General features: G+C 41.2%; 1 long non-coding RNA gene across 1 annotated transcript; it reads right to left on the reverse strand.

Moving 5' to 3' along the window:
* Positions 1-5759: 5759 nt before the first annotated feature.
* LOC134069341 (uncharacterized) lies at positions 5760-7533 on the reverse strand. Its single transcript, XR_009936804.1, has 3 exons — positions 7046-7533; positions 6252-6390; positions 5760-6162 (listed from the first exon to the last, which is right to left on the reverse strand). It is a non-coding gene; the product is annotated as an uncharacterized LOC134069341 (long non-coding RNA).
* Between the last annotated feature and the right edge of the window lie 324 nt (positions 7534-7857).

The raw sequence follows: 7857 nt of genomic DNA on the forward strand, positions 1-7857 counted from the left end.
TTCTTGTATGCATCTAGTTTCCACCCAGAGCCCAGTAACAAAGGACTAGCCAATTTCTATGCATAAGGCGTATTTGTCTAGCCTGACGAGCCAGACCCACATCAAGATGTAGGGTCTGGACACTCACCGTAGACAGGGCTCAATCGGAGGGGTGGGATAAACAGTTGTCTTTCAAATTCCCTCCCCGCAATAGGATAACGCTAAACGAATCATCTTCTTGTTTTCAAGTAGCAGGATGCTTAACCTTCCCTCTCCACGCAATAGGATAACGCTAAACGAATCATCTTCTTGTTTTCAAATAACAGGATGCGTTACCGTCGCAACTTCTGGTCGCATGTCAGTCACCATTATGTTAAGCCCACCCACCGACTCTATACACGCTGTGATTGGGGCGCTGGTGCTGGGGGTTCTCAGCTCCCTGGCTCAATGGATCGTGCCTAGACTGCCCCGCCAGCCAAATTACATTTGCTGCCATAGGGGCGTCTAGATTTCTAGGCTAGTATTTGTCAGAAGGATGAGGACTTCCAGCCTGAGCTGCGGGACGAAATCCAAATTCGCTGGCAGGTCAGGCAGGGTTCACCCAGCCTAACGTATGCTGTTATTGGTTGCGAAATCGAAAACATTCACTCCTCATGTGGACTACTCAACAAAGTACTTGCAACAGTGAATTGACAACGGATTCAACTTTGTCAAGGTTTTTAAAGTTTATCATGTCACTTTTTTAGATGTGTTAGAAACCCTCTCAGCTGAGGATGAGAGTGATGGCCAGCTGTCTTCCCCCGCACCACAGGTGTGCTTCACACACCATCAATCTAATTTGTACAAATGATGTGGATAAATATTTCAATGCAGAGAGCAAGGCTGTGTATAGGAGCAGCACAGCAAAATGCACAGCTCTTTGGACCAAATCAAGTAGATCCTTGCAGCAGAAACAGTAGAGGAAGTCAGCAAAAAAGAAAGCTCTTGGTACCAACATCCACAAGATGGCATTCCTTTTTTGATGTTGTAAGGAGAATTGCAGATATCCCCATGAGCGAACTGAATACTTTGTGCATCAAACTGGGAGTTAAGTGCTTCAAAGACAAAGAGTACCAGTTCCTGCATGAATACTCTACTGCCATGAAGCCTCTGGCTCTGACCTTCGCAATAGCATCTCTGATTTTGTTCATGGAATGTTTTACTGTTGCAATTGAATGGGTTTCATCCTGAAGAAGAGGCAATATAGGGATGTGATACTGACTGATTTCAAACTGTAGACCTCTTTCTCTGCATGGTAGCTTAACCAGGTGATGTTGATCTCATCGTTTAGTGTCTGTCTGAAGGCTGGCTTACATTGCACGATTTTGGCCTGTTTTAACCGTCGGCGACTAAATTTCCAAAATCGGGCGGAAATCTTGGGAGTTGTACTAAAATCGCAGCGCGCTCCCGTCATCTAAATCGTTTAGTGTAAGGTGCCAATCTTAGCGGTTTTAAGTCCGTCGGAGGCAGTCTTTTTCTAGTTTTGCCGTTACGACAATATCAAACATGTTTGATATTATCGGAAGTCTTTTCAGTCGTGGCTCATGCAAATAGTGACGTGAACATTAAAAACCAATAGTAACATTGCGCGAACATGAAACAGGAAGGGGCAAAATAGGCGACAGCTGTAGCCTTTATGAATATTTGTTATTTCATTTCGTATAATTTATTAGTCGGCTGTTCTACGTGACAGAACAACTCTATATCTGTTTGTGATGTCACACATCAAACAATGCTGCAGAAACGCGAAAAAAAAATACTTTGATATGAGTAGGCTATCATGTGAGTTCCTGGTAATGATGACGTGTAGCCTATTGCATGATGGAAATAATTTGAAGGAATCTAGCAGCAGTCTTGTAAATAGTGACCACAGTCTTTGCAACATCCTAATCTGAGACTGGCCTGTGACTAGACTGTGACTAGAAACTCAATGAATTGTCTTTAGATGTGAGAGGGTCTGAGACTGTAGTCTTTCAAAAATCTTTTCCAAATCTTTGCAAAGTCTGGCAATGTAAGGTAGGCTTGAGGTGAACCTGCTCAAGCCATTCACATTCGCTTGTCAACTTGATACTTACCAAAGAATCATACTGTAACGTTGCCCTTGGAAGGACCAGGATTCATTTTTGTGAAAAAGGCAGGATGAACATGGGTACGAATTAGGACGTTTTGGAACTTTAACCTTATTGTATTTGTGTTGTTGGATGCTGAAAGATAGAGATACTTTTGCCATGGAAGGCGCTAGTTTCACTTGTCGACGATGGGCTATGTATGGTCAGTGTTATCCATTGCAATGTTTTCCAAGACCCGAAAGGGCCTGTCCCAAGGAAAAAAAGTATTACCTTGAAACTGAAACACGTGGGGAAAAACAGTCCAACCAGTTGACTATGATAAGCTAGCCAACTAGTTTGTGTACAATATTTTCAGGCTTCAACCAGACAACTAATTTTAATAATATAAATAAACTGTAAATAATATTCTAGAGAGAGAAAGAAAATAACTGATATTCGAGACAGCAATAAGAGATTAAACGATATTTTGAGAGTTAGCTTTGATAAACGACATTTATCAATGGTTTTTGGCCGCCATCTTCACTATTTGATTTGCCATTTCAAAATACATACAAACTGATGCCTAGATATTTTAAATACGTCCAGCCATAAAAGTTCTACAGCAAAAAGCGTTTTTCCTTACATTTGATGTGGTGGCCATCTTGAAAAATGTTGGATTTTCAGGTGGCTAATGTGCTTTTCTCAAAAAGTAGGCTCTAGGGCTTCATCATGCCAATTTTGGTGTTTGTACCACAAAGTGAACGATTATCCTGGAATATGGGTTTAACCTGCCGCACATACTACAGTACTAGACATTTTGCAAGGCGATTGTCCTTATGGGACTTTACTATCCACACTTGAGGTTCTGATGCAGAAGACCTTGGCTGTGAAAGATGCCCTCTCCTGGATCACTGTAGACCTTCCAGATGCCATAGTGCAGGTACAGTATGTTCCATATTTTAAGTTAGTTCAAATTTCTTGCTTCACACTATTTATGAACATGGAACATAATATTTATTATCTTTGCAAAAGAACAATAAAACAATACAAATATCCACCCTAAAACAAAATAATAATAATATTGATCCCACATTAGGCATGGCTTGCAAGTAATTCAAACTTATTAATTATATTTTTCAGGCCATCCAGACACGTTTTGCTGCTGTGGTGGACGACAAAGATGACATATTCATGCAGTTTGCCATAATCTATCCGATCACGGGGTTGCGAGCAAATCAAAAGAGAGTGATGGGTGCCAATGGTAGGCTAAGCTATATCACATTATTATTTTTCTGTCACTTCGTCTGTTTTTATAACACAGTAGGATCGATGTATTTGTTATCAGTGTATAGCTTTGGATCTCCTTTCATTTACCATGCGTGTCATATCTATACGATTGCGGGTTCACGAGTAATTCAAGCGAGAGTAAAGGGTGTGTGGGTGACAGCAGAGCAGTGTAGACTGTAAATATACAAATACAATTTGATTTAATTTATATTTGATAAGGGATAACTATATTGTGTGGCACAGTAATATCCTCACTCTTGCACTTTAAGTTTCACTTCGCCGAGTCTAAGTGCACCCAATTGTTATTCCGCCACACAATATAGTTAACCCTCTTACCTGCTTAGAAATGCACCACATTTTATTTTGTCTCGAAATTACAGACAGATTAAGCGTCGTATGGTGCCTTCGGGGTCGGCACGGATCATGCTGTGCCTGATTCTTCTCTGTTGAACTTTGTGTCCCTTACTCTGCAGGTGGCCCGTCATCATCCTATATCCCGTATTAAGACACTCAGAAAGAATTTCTTGGATTAAGTCATCCAGTTCATTGTCACTCAAATTGGAGTAGCCTAGTTGTGCCGCCTTCCGAGTTGGTGCTCATTAAGTCTCTGAAGGACTGTATTGGGATGAATCCCAATTGTCTGTGCAATGTCTATGGCAGAGTACCCACTGCAGACAAACCAGGTCTTCGGGGGGTATGTGTAAGCGTGGACGCCCCACTGTACCTCTCCTGTCAGCCATCAAAATTAGTTGACAAATGTTTTCAGACAGTTCTGGGATAGCCACCTCAGCGGTGGCCTCTCTAATTATATCGTTTAGTTGTGGAGGCAAATTTACTCCACTTGCTTGTGCATATCATAGACTGTATATATAGAACTGGACAGTGTGGCTGCATTCAGCAGTGTTCTATGGAATTGAAGCAACCGAGGCGACGCCATCTTGCAGCCAGTCTGAAGTACGCTTGCGCAGTATGATTGGACGCATGCGCAGTGATGAGGATGTCGGAGCAGACACGCCCACACAACGAGTGAATCACGCCCCTCACCGCACCGCGTCGACGCGCTGGCTGAGAAGCTAGCTACGGTATCGTTGACAGTTCGTTCGTGTGTCTAGGTTTACGTTGGTGAACTTTCTCTGGTAAGTGTGTAACGTATGTAACACAAACCTCTTGTCTGTTAGTGAAATACACAGCTTATATTTTATATTGTACCCACCAGTTTACTAGCTAATAACTTCATTTAAATAACGTAGGCTATGTTAGGCTATATTAACGTTGTCAGCTCAAAAGCCTTGCCAAGCACATCAGACATTAGCAGCTAGCTGCTACCGTTTACGTTAGCATAGAAGCTAACGTTAGTAGCGATAGCTAGTTGGTTAAGTTAAGACTAACGTTAGCACACAGACGCTGACAATGTTATGTTTGGCTCGGCCTATTTTGTTTTGCCGTTATCAAAAGGCTGTTTTAATATGCCACCTCAACATGGAGAGTGAATCTATGTGTTTGGCGTAGCTGCTAGTTAATTTTAAAACACAGCCTGCCTGTTGTCGTGCCCATTGGCAGAGTAATGAAATGTCCGCATTGAAAAACAAACTAATAACGTTACTGCTAGTTTTGCATGCTTAGTATGCTTACCAGTATGTGTTAACAGTAAAGGATCAGCTATAAAACGTTGCCTTTTCTAACTTGTAGGTGGCATTTCCCATGTCCTTTCTCCAGTCCCCGGACGTCCATCTCATCCACTTTGACAGGAACAACCTCAGACATGTCGAGCGTGATATTGAAAGGTGTAGATTGCCTGAACAGTGTAGGACACTTGCTATGTTCATGATCATGAACATATTGTATCATATTTTAAACTTGCAGTATATCCCTGAACTTAAACTTAAACTATTCTCATTTGCCCTCATTGTAAAGGTTGCTGGACTCTGTGTGCATTGGAAACTGACAATAAAAATGAAAAACTTAATGTTTACTTGCTATCAAAACCATTGTTATTCAAACGTTGACATGTTCACATTATATATGGGTCATGGTTATAGAATTTAACATGATATAACATGAACAAGTTCAAATTACCAGTAAACAGTTTTAAATGGTTGGTAAGCCTACATTAAGCAAAAATAATGATGATACAAAATATCCACAAATGACCATGTTTTATTGTGTTTGCCAAGGGGTGAGGGGGGATTAGTCATTAACTTAGAGAGATTTCAGCTCTGGTGGCAGCAGCGTTGTAGACCTTCAGCTCTGGCGATGGTGGCGTAGACCTTCAGCTCTGGTGATGGTGGTGGTGTAGACCTTCAGCTCTGGCGATGGTGGCGTGGACCTTCAGCTCTGGCGATGGTGGTGGTGGTGCAGGAGGGAGGCGAAAGACAAAATACCCCCTTCCTGCACCACCACTGCCATGTGAAAAAACATAAATAAAATCAAAACTTCCAGGAGGTATTACAATTGTATAGCATTACAGACAACACATAAAAAAAGTTCTAAGTTTGTGTTATGCCATGAAACTTACTTTACACGTCTTACTTTCTCATCCTCTTTTAATATTTCTCCACAATCTCAACCATGACATCATTCTTTCGTTTTAATGTCTTGGGTGACACAAAAATGTAACTGATCACTACTGACAAGCCACATTTTGATCTGATGTATTAGCAGCCACCATTTCACATTCCTTCTCATTTGCAGCACTTGACAAAGAAAGGATAAGAAAATAACCACTTGCCTTTCTACTAGCAGGTCTCTTCACCAGGTGGTCAGGAAGGGAGAACACAGTTGGTACTGCAGTGCAAGTCAGACGATTCCCCTTAACATAATGAATTGGGTATTCATGAAATGGGTTGAGTTGGAATTTACATCACCACACAGTGTTGGTCAGGAAAATGATTGGCTTACATAGGTATCAATGGTGAATTCATGGTATTCAAAATGAAGACTACAGAGATGAGATGACTTGCTGGGCTCCCAGTCTTGTCGTCTTATGTTCACCAGCCATCGTCTCAGTCTGTCTGCATGCTGCACACCTAAAGGAAAACTGTAAAAAAAAAATAAAAAAAACATTCATATGTCAAGCGGTTGTGAAGGGGCATAGTGTATTTATTACAACCATTACAGTACATATGCCTGCCATTCTGTATACAAAGGCCAAAAACATTTAACTCATAATGCCTCCGGGCTGCTGATGACTGTAATGCCATGCTTTGAGTTAGCTAAGTTAGACAGCCTTCATCGGAAAAACGGCTGTCATAACCATAGGGTCATTACATAGTGATGATAGTGTTAACATATTTAATCTCATTAAATATAACCAAGAACTATTAATGTTAAAGTTTGCAATACACCACGTACACGGCTTCTATCACAACTATCACAACATTGTTAAATAAACGAGCAGCTAAACTGACAACAAGGCTAAGATAAATACCTGGTAAGGTAATGTAGCTAGCTACCCGGTAACCTAACGTCAGCTAACTGGACCGCTATTCCTGGCACAATCAGACACATTGATATACTAATAACTAGCAGCTACAACCATTCTTGTACTTAATCCTTTTAAGGATGTCTGACACAGATGACTGTAAAATTAAATTACCTTGCTAAAGTAAATGGCTAAGCGATCCCTAGAGGTAAGCCTTCATAGCCTGCATACTGTAAGTTAGCAAGCTAATATTAAGTTAATATTCACTTACCGAAAAAAAAAACTGCACAGAGCTTCTCTGGGATGGCCCGTTAGTACAACCAACAGCACAGCACGACATGACTGTCAATGTATAAAGTGTAATAACAGCAAATAAAACAAATATGATAAGTTGCCTGACGAACGAACACCACCACAGCCGAGCCTACAGCTACTCCACGGACTGAACGGCTGCAAGCGGCTGACGCTGCGGTCACGCACTGTCAATCAACGCCCTTTTTAGATTTGTTAAAATAACTTAAAAAAAAATAATTTCACAGAGAAAAGAAAAATGGTGTGTATTGAAGCACATTGAAAACTATTTTTTCGAATAACATGTTGTAAATATAAAATTAGTTTTAGGTGAGAAAAGTGACACGGAAAGTTGGCTACTTGGCCATTGAAATACATGGGGATGGGCGGAGCTACGAATTGTACTGCAGCCAGCCACCAGGGGGCTCTGGACTAGCGGTTGCTTCAATTCCAACGGACGACACACTGTCCAGGTCTATATCAAGCGGCAACATTCTAAACTGAACAATGAAGCCTACCCGGAAGTTCGAAAAACTGCAATACCTCGAAAATCCGCTGGGGACTGGTCCCAAAACAGAGCAAATTTCCATAGACGCCCATGTTAAAATGTCCGTTTTCACGGCGTAAATTCGTGTTTTTAAAGCCTGGTCCCATGGACTTTTATTGTATTTTTCGGTAGTTTCCCGGTCCCTGACAACTGTGAGGGGGGTGAATTTTTTTCTAACTCGTTAGTTTGGATCGCATTTGGATATAAAAAATTAATGACGTCGTCAACTTGATTGACAGCTGACC

Source organism: Sardina pilchardus, chromosome 21 (assembly GCF_963854185.1).
Source record: "Sardina pilchardus chromosome 21, fSarPil1.1, whole genome shotgun sequence".
NCBI classification, from domain to species: Eukaryota; Metazoa; Chordata; class Actinopteri; order Clupeiformes; family Clupeidae; genus Sardina; species Sardina pilchardus.